We start from the raw sequence: 12020 nt of genomic DNA on the forward strand, positions 1-12020 counted from the left end.
TTATCTCCAATTCATCAAATCCCTCGTCCGATTATTTCGTCAAGGAAGACAAAACAGCTGTCGTTTTCGAGAAGGTGGTTGTGCCGGGAGTTACTGGTGACGTGATTTGGAATATTGGGGTTGATGAGATTATGATTGCAATTAATATAAAACGTCAAGGTTTAAGCGGTCTTTTGATGGCGGCTTGTCCCGCTATTCTGGTGAAATTTACTACGGATCCGGTCGGGAAGGTGATCCGGCCGGGAAGCTTGGTAATGTGATAACTTCTCTTGTCTAGTTTTAGGGAACAAGTCAGTGTGACCTGTAGCAATCACAAGATAGTCATAACCAATGACAGATCCATCTTCAGTCATAACATCACTATTTGTGATATTGATCACCGGAGAAGTTACAACACGGCCTTGTTTCAAGTAGCTCTTATGGTCAATGACTGTTCTTTCAGCAAACTTAGGCTCCACCATAGATCTCAAACTTGCCCATGTAATCTCAAAGTACTCCTTCTTGTTTTAAATGTGTCAAAGACAAATTTTGAAGCTTTTGAAGACCAAAACGAAGAACAATAAAAATGGTATTTTTAAGAAACTTACGGATCGATGAGGGTTACGTCAGCATCGGACTGAAGCAATTTCGCGGCGAGTGAGCCGGCGATTCCGCCGCCGATCACCACCACCCTCTTGCCTTTTCTAGACCCAGGTTCCATTTTAATCGAATTGAATCTCCAAATACACTCTGAACAAAATCTAAGGTTTTTTCGAATGTTCTTCTTTAGGTTTATTTTTCTGCTTCTTCCAAATCAAATTGAAGAGTCCGATATATATATATATATATTGAGAGAGAAGTGTTGAAAGGTTGACAGAAGACGAAGAGTCATATGACTATTGGGCCTGGTTAGACGAAGAGTCACTTCCACTTACATCATCGAATACGTCAATGGCGGATGAATTAGCAATTTTCAATTTTCCTGAAAGAAACTATTGGGTCTTATAAAAACTATTGGGCCTTTGAGTTTGGAAGACTGGGCCGAGGCATAAGCTATTTCAGTCATATCCTTCTCTTTTATTTTTTCTCTTAACCATGTGGATAAACCGATAAACCGGTAAGATTAATCTCTAAAAGACTGAAACTATATATACTAGATAAGGACCCGTCTAATGTGCGGATTTAAAATTTTGTAAATAAAATTAAAGTTAATAAAAATTTATAAAAATTTATTACACATTGTTTATAATTTTTTTTGCTATAATACACTAATTTATATTTATTTACAAATCTTTTATGTATGTTACCAGTAAAATTGTATATTTTACATCTAGGTATAATGTATGTTACAAATATTTTATTTACCACCATCTAGAAAATGTCTATATGAACAAATTAAACCAACTATTATAAGTCTCTTACTTTCACTTTTGCATAGTTTCTTTAATCACTAAAATTGTTGCCTCGAAAAATATTTCAAATAAAAAATAAATTACATCACAATAGTGTATGACCAACCATGCAGAGAACCTCGGTTCTGTCCTCTTCCCTTATACAGAGAATCTTGCGTCCAACCTCCTCTACCATGGAGAGAACCTTGGCTCCGTCTTCATCCCTTGGGGAGATAGTCTTGCATGCAACCTCTTCCACCTTCCTCTCTTAGGGGAGATAACCTTGCTTCCAACCTCATCCATCATAGAGAAAACCTCGGCTCTGCCCTCCTCCTGTGTGGAGAGAACATGTTCACGTCTTTTAGCTATCTCAAAGTGGCTTGTTCCAGCAACTAATGAAACTAAAGACCATTTTCCAATGTCACAAAATATTTTGATAGTAACTACTGTTAAATTTCCCAATATATTCGTAGAAGTTTCTTTGACCCACCATGATGTAGCCTCTGTCTCCGAGCTCCTATGGATCTATCAACAACGATTTATGTTTTTACAATCTATCTACGTTTGTTGTAAGCTTGTGTTTGATTAGCCTATTTTATCCAGCTATTAGGTTGATTGATGATCTTTTCCTTTTTATCTCTTTTTCGGATTGAACGATTGGTAACAATTATATTTGCACAAAAGGTCTCTGACCAACCAATAAGGTTGAGAAATCAGAAGATTAATTTGACATAATTAAAGAAATAATAGAAAATTAGAAGCGGTAATATATGAATCTCAAATAATTCAGAGATGAAAATATAAATAAAATAAAATAATCTACAACTACTACAATAAATTTTAAAATACAGTATTAGAAAAAAGAAGATGCATATATTAATCTTCCATTTTTTTTTGGGTCAACATATTAATCTTACCTATTCCAAACTGAAAAAGGAGAATGTAGGAGTATATTTGGTTTAAAAAAGTAAGGAAAATTTGCCTTCCCATTGAAAAAATTTCACCTATAGAACAAAGTTGAAAGCAATATTTTTGAATCAACCTCCTCCACCTTCCTCACTCGGGGCATAACCTTGCGTCCAACCTCCTCCACCATAGAGAGAACCTCAGCTCTGCCCTCCTCATGTGTGGAGAAAACATGTTCATGTCTTTTAGCTATCTCAAAATGGCTTGCTCCAACAACCAATAAAACTAAAAACTCTTTTATAACGTCACAAAATCTTTTAATAGTAACTAATGTTAAATTTTCCAATGTATTTGTGGCAGTATTTTTGACACCATGATGTAGCCTTTGTCTTTGGAACGCCCCGACTGCCACCTTGCTTACTGAACCCATGTCCACAGGCCCACCTTCCTTAATGGGCTTCACGTCTACTCATGGTCCATCCATATCCGACGGCTGGTCTGTTAAGTCTGGGAAGCTTTAAATACTTGTTTACCGACCCTACAAATTCCATATGATCTTTCCATGTGTTTTGTCCTCGCGCAGTTCCGACAATCACTTCCCGAAAAGTTATCCATCCTGAAATATTAGTTATAAAATTGGACATTTTCTTTAATAGAACAAAATTATTAAAAACATTTTACTAATAGAAAAAAATTGAAAGCAATATTTTTGAATAAATTATTTATAAAATTTAGAATTTAGAATTAACTGTATATTTTTCTTAATCCCATTTCGTTTTTCTCGTAGAATGAATAACTTCAAATTAAAAATAGATGTTATAATTTCGAATTTTATGATATATATATATATATATAATATATGTATAATCTCCTTATAATTATCTAAAAAAACTTTGTATTTTTTTTATAAATTCTGTAATTTTTGATAATTATCTTCTTACATTATTAATATTTTTTAAAACAAAATATTTTATTTTTGTTGTAATCAAATTTCTTCTATTAAATATTACCTTTTACACATGTCAAAATCTGAGCTTGATAACTTGACACATGTCAAAATCTTGTTAATGACTAACTTTCAAAACCCAACTTTATATGACTGACTATTCATAAAAAATGAAAAACAATTTATTTTCAAAATTGCTCATTAATTTCTGTTTCTTCAACAAAACTTTTTCTTTGTTTTTTCTTAATAGAAAAAAAATATCAAAAGACTAAAAGAGATAACATAGATTGTTTGGGTTTTCTATTTGAGACATCATGATATAAAAGCATAAAGATCCTTAAATTTTGTTTTTATGTATTAATATCTTGCTTTTTAATTAATATAATAAAGATAGGATTTGATTGTTTGGGGTTTTTTTTATAAGAAATGAATTCAAGGCCAAATATAGTTTAATATTATACATTGACATATAATAATGTATTTGGAAAAGAAAGTCAGATACATTTATACAAAAAGAGATATCATTTATAAAAGAAAAATAAAGCGAAAGATAGGATTTTAATTTTATAAAATTTGGTAAATAATATATCACGGAAATAACAGAATTACAACCTTATCAACAAATAAAATTTAAACAAAGGAAAAACATCAAAATCAAAATATATTAATCATGATACCCCACGCGTAACGATTAGGTTAACAACAAAATCTTTTTTTCCTCTCCAAACCAGCCAAAACAAAAAAGAGAGAGAGAACGAATATTAGGAATGGCTTTCCAAACCAATTCTTACAACGAGTACCCAATTCCACCGTCCTCTGACGCTCCCCCTCCTCGTCTTAGTTGGTGGTCACGACCAATAGTGACTGTGCCGGCAAGTAATGATCGTAAACCCACTTGCACGGAAACTACAGTTTGCCTTTCACCATGTTGCGGCGCAATATTCACCATCCTCGCTGTAGTAGTATATATGTTATACTTCGTCGACCATGCTCTCTGCGACGCCAAATTCTCAATCCAATCAATCTCCGTCTCTCCCTCCTCCCCTACGTGGCATGTTAATTTTCTCGTCAAAAACCCTAGCTCCAGGTATTTTGACTAGCTAGTCCAAACGAATATTGTATATATATTTAATTTGTTCTCATATGTAGTTTTTTTTTGGGTCACATATTGATTGATCTGATGCTCGAAGCAATTTGGCTTCTTCTGTCCATGGTCTTGCAGGTTTTCTATTTACTACGAAGGCGATGAAACTGCCGTGAGTCTCGGTTCTTTAAGCGCTGCCGTTTTAAATACTTATCACGAACGTAAGTCCCCGAGTCACACGGCTTTCTCAGTGGATTTCGTTGCCGAAGGTAACCCGAACGACGTCGTCTCCGAGCAATTAGATATCACATTAAGGGCTAAGCATAAGAGTTTCGGAGACGACTATGATAACGCTGGACATGTTGAGATAAGGTGTAATAATCTAACCCGAAGCTATGAGAACGTGGAGAAGATTCATTGTCAGTCTTCTTTCACGAAATTGAAGATTTTGCGAGGAAGTCGTTATAACAATTAGGCCTTTTCATCATATTCTTGTTTTTGTTTTGTTTTTTGTTTTTTTGTGTTATTTACTCCAGGTATTTTTTTCCAAATCCATTATTTTTGTTTTAATACACTTCTCTTTGATAAAAATGTAAAGATAGTGGATTTACAATTATTTTGAGAATTTAGTTATCGCATTTAACCAAAAACTATTCTATCAAACATATACAATCTTGCTATAAAAAAAATCCATTTAAGAGAAGATCGATACATGGTTATTGCCATGATCATGGATGATTTGTATGATTCAACAGAATTATTCTTTCTTTCGTTAGTCTTTGTGTCGGTTCACAATATAGTATTTCTCCGGATACTAGATGACGTTGTTACCAATGTATTATAGCCTTAATTTTACCAATGTATTATAGCCTTAATTTTCAAAAAAAAAATGTATTATAGCCTCCATTGATTTCTGTGGTTTGTTTCGTTTGCGAATCAATACAGTATAACTAAAGTATCTCAACTTTTTTTTGTTTTCGCAATAAAGTATCTCAACTGACCTATATATTTTAGGAAAAAAGAAAAGAGATTAGAATATTATATATATATATATATATATATATATATATATATATATATCTTGTTATTTTTTTTTCATTAGAACGTGTTAGAACCTCCATAATGACAAGATCTCATTGTACTTCTTGTGGCCTCATTCACGAACCCGGCCAATGTAACCAGCAAATTTTAGCCACACCACCCGACGCGCCCGTGGACGTTACGCCACTTTGTTGCTGCACTTGTTACTTTGCTATAATTGCTTCCTTCTTCGTTGTTTGTCTCATCTTTTCAGGACGACCTGACGGAAGAAACTGTTGTTACGTAGAACTTTTTGCCAATTCCGTTTCCGTCTCAAGCGCAAACGCAAACGCGAACGTTTCAGCCGCTGATTGGAGGATCGGTTTCGTTGCTAAGAGTCCAGTCACCGGCTGTAAAGTCTCTATACATACACTCAATTCGCGTTTACTCCGACACGGCCAAATTATCTCCAAATCATCATCTCCCTTGTCGGGTTATTTCTATACCGGAGACAAAGCAGAAGTCGTTTTCGAGAAGGTGGTTATGCCGGGAGCTATAGGCGACGTGATTTGGGATTCTGAGGTTGAGATTGTGTTTGAGATGAATACAGATGCTACGTATTTAAACGGTTTTTTGTTTGCGTATTGTCCAGCTATTCCGGTGAAAATAACGACGGACCAAGAAGGGTATGTCATGGGATCGTTGCTTGGAAATAAGAGACGGTGTGATTATACATACCAGAAAAGATTAGATTAATTCTTCTTCCGATATTATTTTTTTGTTTTATTTTATTAGTTCGAAGTGGGATATATATATTAAGCATATTGGTTTATATAATCTACAACTTTTTATTTTCTCCCAAAACTAGCTCTTTGTACAACACTTCCTCTATCTAATATAAAGTTGAGGTGTTTAAAAAAAAAAAAAAAAAAAAAAAAAAAAAATAGCTCTAATCATGTGGTTNTTATACTGTTTCCATATTTTATGGTAAAGATTATGTGCTTGACTCGTATGTTAGATAAGCAGCTGAATAGCACAAGGTAGTTGAATTATGAAATAGCCGAATAAAATGAAGGGCTATATTAATCAGTATACCTAGTGGAATGAAAATTAAATTTCTAACATTTCTTATTAGTTTATTAGTTCTTTGTTTTTTTTTTTTTGATAAGAATGTGAATATTCATAAAGATGAAAGGTTTGAGGTTATACAAAAGTAGCCACCTATAGTTTTGTAACCTTGCCAAAAAAGAAATAAAAAACAAGGGTTACAAAAAGTTGTTAATACTAAATCAACAAAAGATTTTTATCTAGACCAAAGGGCCATGAGATTCCTGAATTGCTTCCGGCTTTCTTTAGCAGTAATGATATTGCAAATCTCCTTCTCTATGTCCGTGAAAACAGCATCAGGGGAGAGGTAGCACTGGTTGTGGAGGATATTGTTCCTGAGCTTCCAGATGTGGTACACCACAACTTGACACGCGAGCTTCCTAATGATTGGAGGGGTGTTGTCCGATTTGAGTCTTGTCCAGGCAATAAGGGCTGGCCAAGTGTGGAAGCCAATTTGACAAAGGCGAAGGCGAGACTGGAGTCTTTCCCATACCTGATCACTGAAAGAGCATGTTAAGAACAGGTGAGTGTGAGACTCGTCATATGTAGAACAGAGACAGCAGGTGGTAGGGGTGGGAATTCCCCAAGCCGCCAATCTGTCCCTGGTTGGCAACCGTTGGAGTTGTGCCACCCACATAGTGAATGCATGTTTAGGCGTAGCTCTTTTAAACCAGATCGAAGAGGCCCATGGTTTATTAGTTCTTTCTCTTCTCTTTTTTTTTTCTAACCACATTTCTCCTCTTATTTTAACTACAAAAATGCCACTAAACAAAAAAAATACTTCTCTTAAAAAAATTTAGAACATGATATATCATGATTTTTACGGTTTTTAACCATAATATAAATGTGCCTTTTGAGTTTTTTCATTTGTTTTCTAGGATGTTTTTGAGTCTTTACAGGTTTTCTAGGATTTTGGCATGAAAATAGCAAAATGGAACAATTAGAGGGATTTTAGAGCAATTCAGCTAAGAAAGAGACTTTGGAGCCGATCATAAGTGGTGGTGTCGGTCGACACCCCTGTTAGCCGCAAGAAGACCAAAGTTTTGAAAGTTTTACAAATCTGCCCCAAAGTTTTCTATATTTACATCATTAGTCTCTAGACGTGTTTTAGGACATATATATTTTTTTTAGGTTTTAGAAACGCTTAAGTTTTATTCTAGCAATTTTTATTTTCTGCAACCCTGTGAGATTTTGAGAGCTTTTGGGAGAGAGAGATCTGAACTCCTTCGAGATAAGAATTCCTGAACTCCTTCTTTGACTTTTAATTTCAATTGCTTATTATTCAAAAAAGATGATTTGTTCTTCATTGATTATGTCTGAGTAGTTTGCTTGTTACGGTCAGGGTTTTTTACAGGAATTTTATGATTTATTAGATCTAATTTTTAATTGCTTGAATCCTAATTTATTGATTGATTTAATATTTCATAATTTTCTGAGAAATTCCCTAGGTCTAGCTTTTTGATCCTCTGAATTTACAACATTTTTATTTAGTATTTTGCATTGCTTTCCTTAATTTAAATCAACTTGTTTAGCTTAATTATAAAACTTTATATTTTATTGTGTAGACTTGAGTCCTTATGGAATTCGACCCCTAAGTACTACAATTGATCTCTTAATTTGAGAGAGTAGCTCTAGGGTTTAATTTGAGCATATCAAATTTTGGCGTCGTTGTCAGGGACTCTTTGATCTACCATTAGATTTGAGTTTTTAATTTCGTCTAAATTTTTCTTTTTATTTGCAACTTACACGCTTTTGTTACTCTTCTCTTGTGTGTTTCAGGTATATGCCTAATAAGCCTATCACAAGGAGCAACAAAACTGGTCCAACTATGAAATTTTCAAACCAAGAGTTGGGGAAGTTAGAGCGTGAAAACCGAAAAGCAGCCAAATCTTTGAAGATGGTTCACCCAATCATTCTGAGAGCTGATGAGGCTGGTATTTTGAGGGATCAAGAGGGCCACTTGCGCAATGAACAGGGCCAAAAGATTGATGCAGAAGGCAATGTGATTGCTGAAGCTGTTATCGTCGACAAGCAAGACGATGGTGTCGATCGACGCCAACTGGGTGTCGATAGACACCCCCTTCTAGCAGACGGACGTGGAGCTGCAAACCACGTAAACAATCCGGTTCGAAGACAGGAGCACAACCGGGACTTGATCAGGACCATTGCAGACTTCAACAGAGCTGACCTGGTTTATCAGAACAATCTGCAATTGTTCCTCTTCCATTCCAAAGGAATGAATTTGAGCTGAAGCCTGCTTACTTTCAACTAGTTGGGCAGAGACCTTTCTCAAACCTGCCCAATGAGAAGCCTTTGAACCATATTGAGCACTTTGAGGATCTTGTGACCAGTATCAAGGCTAATGGAGTGACTGAGGATTACATATACTGCAAACTCTTTCCATCCTCACTTGCAGGAGAAGCATCTCAATGGCTAAAACAGTTACCAGTTGGATCTTTGACATCTTGGCAACATATTAAGGTGGATTTCCTTAATTATTTTTATGATAATGCTATATCTGATGAGTTGAGAGTGAAGCTGTCATCTTTCAAGCAAAGACCAGATGAAGCTTTCAAGGCAGCCTGAGTGAGATTCAAATCTTATCAAAGGGGCTGTCCACACCATGGTTTCTCAAGGGTGCAACTGCTAAGTATCTTCTTCAGAGGATGTGATTGGGAGTATCAGTTAGCCTTAGATACTGCAAGTCATGGGAATTTCAAAACAAGATTTCCAGAAGATGCTGAAGCTTTGATTGAGAATTTGGCTTCCAGCAATAGTACTAAGAGAGCTGATGCTTAAAGGAAGAGATTGCATGGAGGATTTGATTCAAGCCAGCTAGCTTCAGCCAATGCTAAGCTAGATTCAGTGCATAATCTACTTGTAGGTAAGAAGTCAGTCCAATTTGCTGCTGAAGTTGAGACATTTGAGCCAGATCTAGGGAATACAGAGGAGAATATCAACTATGTGTATAGAGCTGGGAATCAAGGTCAAAAAGTCGGTAATCAGCAAAGCAACAGACCTTAGAGTAGGAACTCTTCAGGCTACACTCCTAAGCCTGAATTTAGAAGCAACAACAAGGTAGCAACTTCACAAGGACTTATGGGAACTCTTCCTATCAGTCTCCACCTCCACAGACATCTTCTGAGAGTAGAATGGAGGTCATGCTTGAGCAGCTTCTTCAGGGTCATGAGCAGTTAACTGTGACTTTCAATGGAAAGATTGATAATATCTACAATGAGCTTAGTGAGAGGATTGATGCACTGAATGTTCATGTTAAGTCAAGTGGCACAGACTGTTGGGTCTGTTAAAAGGCAAGAGGGTTTTCTTCCTGGAAGAAATGAGTCAAACCCCAAGCATGCTTGCAACACTACAACAAATATGAACATTGATAACATTAGTGAAATGCTATAATACGTAATTCATAGCTTTTTCACAAACGCTATGTTAGGCCACTGTTATTGTAGATATCGCTCAGACGATAGCGTCGAATATGTATGCTATGGTAGAGTATTTTACAATAGCAGTAGCGAAATGTTATGTTATCGCGTTTTTCTATTTTTTTAAGATCATGTTATAAGTCATTTTACACGCTATGTTAGAAGCTTCTACCGTAGCTATATCATAGCACTAATCAAATGCTATAATATAATTTATTGTATCACAAAATTAATGCTATTTTATTTATTATTGTAATATTTTTTTTAAAATTTATTTAATTAGATTTATATTTTTACATTTCATAAAATAATCAACATACATAACATAAATTACATTAAGCAAAATAAGTCTTACATAACAAAGTGTCACCAAGTCTTAAACAAAATAAAACTAACATCAAAAAGAATAGAAACATTACTTGACATGTACATGTAACCCATCCAAGCCTTTCTTACTTGTAGCAAAGCCTCTCTTTTAGCTGCTCACTTAGCGTTTCTTGAAACATTCCAATGAACAGCTACTAGTTCACTTTGAATATATGAAAAAGATATGTTAGTTATCCTCTCCAAATGTATCTGCTCATATGAAACAAAAGAATCATGAGAAGCCACAATATGCCATTAACCCTATAAGCACATAGCAATCACATAGAGATAAATAAACTATAAATTGTAAGTGTTGCCTATACATGAGCAGAAACATACGAGACACAATTCAATATCAGAAATGAACATTATAATTGTTAACCTTTAAGGAACAATAAAGAGTAAGGAATTAATACCAAATCTTCATCATCAGTTTGGCTGTTCCCACCACTATGGTTCTCCCTCAAACCTTATTTTCTTCTTCTGGTTGTGCGCATCGTTGCTTTGCAAAGATCATAAGGCTTCTTTTAGCACCTCGTAGGAAGAGAAAATAATCTAATGTCAATCAAAAGCCTAAGCAAAAAGCATCTTACCTGAAATTTGAGCTGCAATTTCCCTATCCTGCTGGAGTTGTGCTGTGGCTTCAAGTCTAGATATATCTGATTGTTGTCAATACACAGTAAGAAAATGCAGATAGATCCATAACGGAGAAAAAAAAAACATGTAAAAACATCAAAACATCAAAACACCAAGGGTGGTGTCGGTCGACACCCCTGTTAGCCGCAAGAAGACCCAAGTTTTGGAAGTTTTACAAATCTGCCCCAAAGTTTTTCATATTTGCATCATTAGTCCCTAAACGTGTTTTATGACATATATATTGTTTTTAGGTTTTATAAATCCTTAAGTTTTATTATAGCAAGTTTTATTTTCTGCAATCCTGTGAGATTTTGAGAGCTTTTGGGAGAGAGAGATCTGAACTCATTCGAGAGAAGAATTCTTGAACTCATTCGAGAGAAGAATTCTTGAACTCCTTCTTTTACTTTTAATTTCAATTGCTTATTATTCAGAAAAGATGATTTGTTCTTCATTGATTATGTCTGAGTAGTTTGCTTGTTAGATTTAGGGTTTTTCACAGGGATTTTATGATTCATTAGATCTGATTTTTAATTGTTTGAATCCTAATTTATTGATTGATTTAATATTTCATAATTTCCTGAGAAATTCTCTAGGCTTAGCTTTTTGATCCTCTGAATTTACAACACTTTTATTTAATATTTTGCATTGCTTTTCTTAATTTAAATCAACTTGTTTAGCTTAATTATAATGCTCTATAATTTATTGTGTAGACTTGAGTCCTTGTGGAATTCGATCCCTAAGTACTACAATTGATCTCTTAATTTGAGAGAGTAGCTCTAGGGTTTAATTTGAGCATATCATAACACCAACACTATCATCCAGCGATATTATCCATGAATCGCTCAATGAATCTGTTTATCTGAGATCAACAACACAATTTAAAAGACAATATCGTAACATGTTTTATGATTTTAGTGTGTAATTATTTGTCTAGCTTGCTAAACAATTTGATATCAAGATAATTTGAATATTATGTGCTAAATGCATGTTTATCAATAAAAAGGGGATTTTCAAAAATACTTGTGTCTATGTCATTTTAAAAAATATATTTTTTTTTCAGGTTGTACATTTTCAAAAATACCCTTTTTATACATAAAATAACTAAATTCTTAACTTTAAACTCCAAATACTAAACCTTACCCCCCCCC

At 34.6% G+C, this 12020-nt stretch overlaps 1 pseudogene; it reads left to right on the forward strand.

The window, feature by feature from the left end:
* Positions 3990–6155, forward strand: LOC104706505 (annotated as a pseudogene).

Source organism: Camelina sativa, chromosome 8 (assembly GCF_000633955.1).
Source record: "Camelina sativa cultivar DH55 chromosome 8, Cs, whole genome shotgun sequence".
NCBI classification, from domain to species: domain Eukaryota; kingdom Viridiplantae; phylum Streptophyta; class Magnoliopsida; order Brassicales; family Brassicaceae; genus Camelina; species Camelina sativa.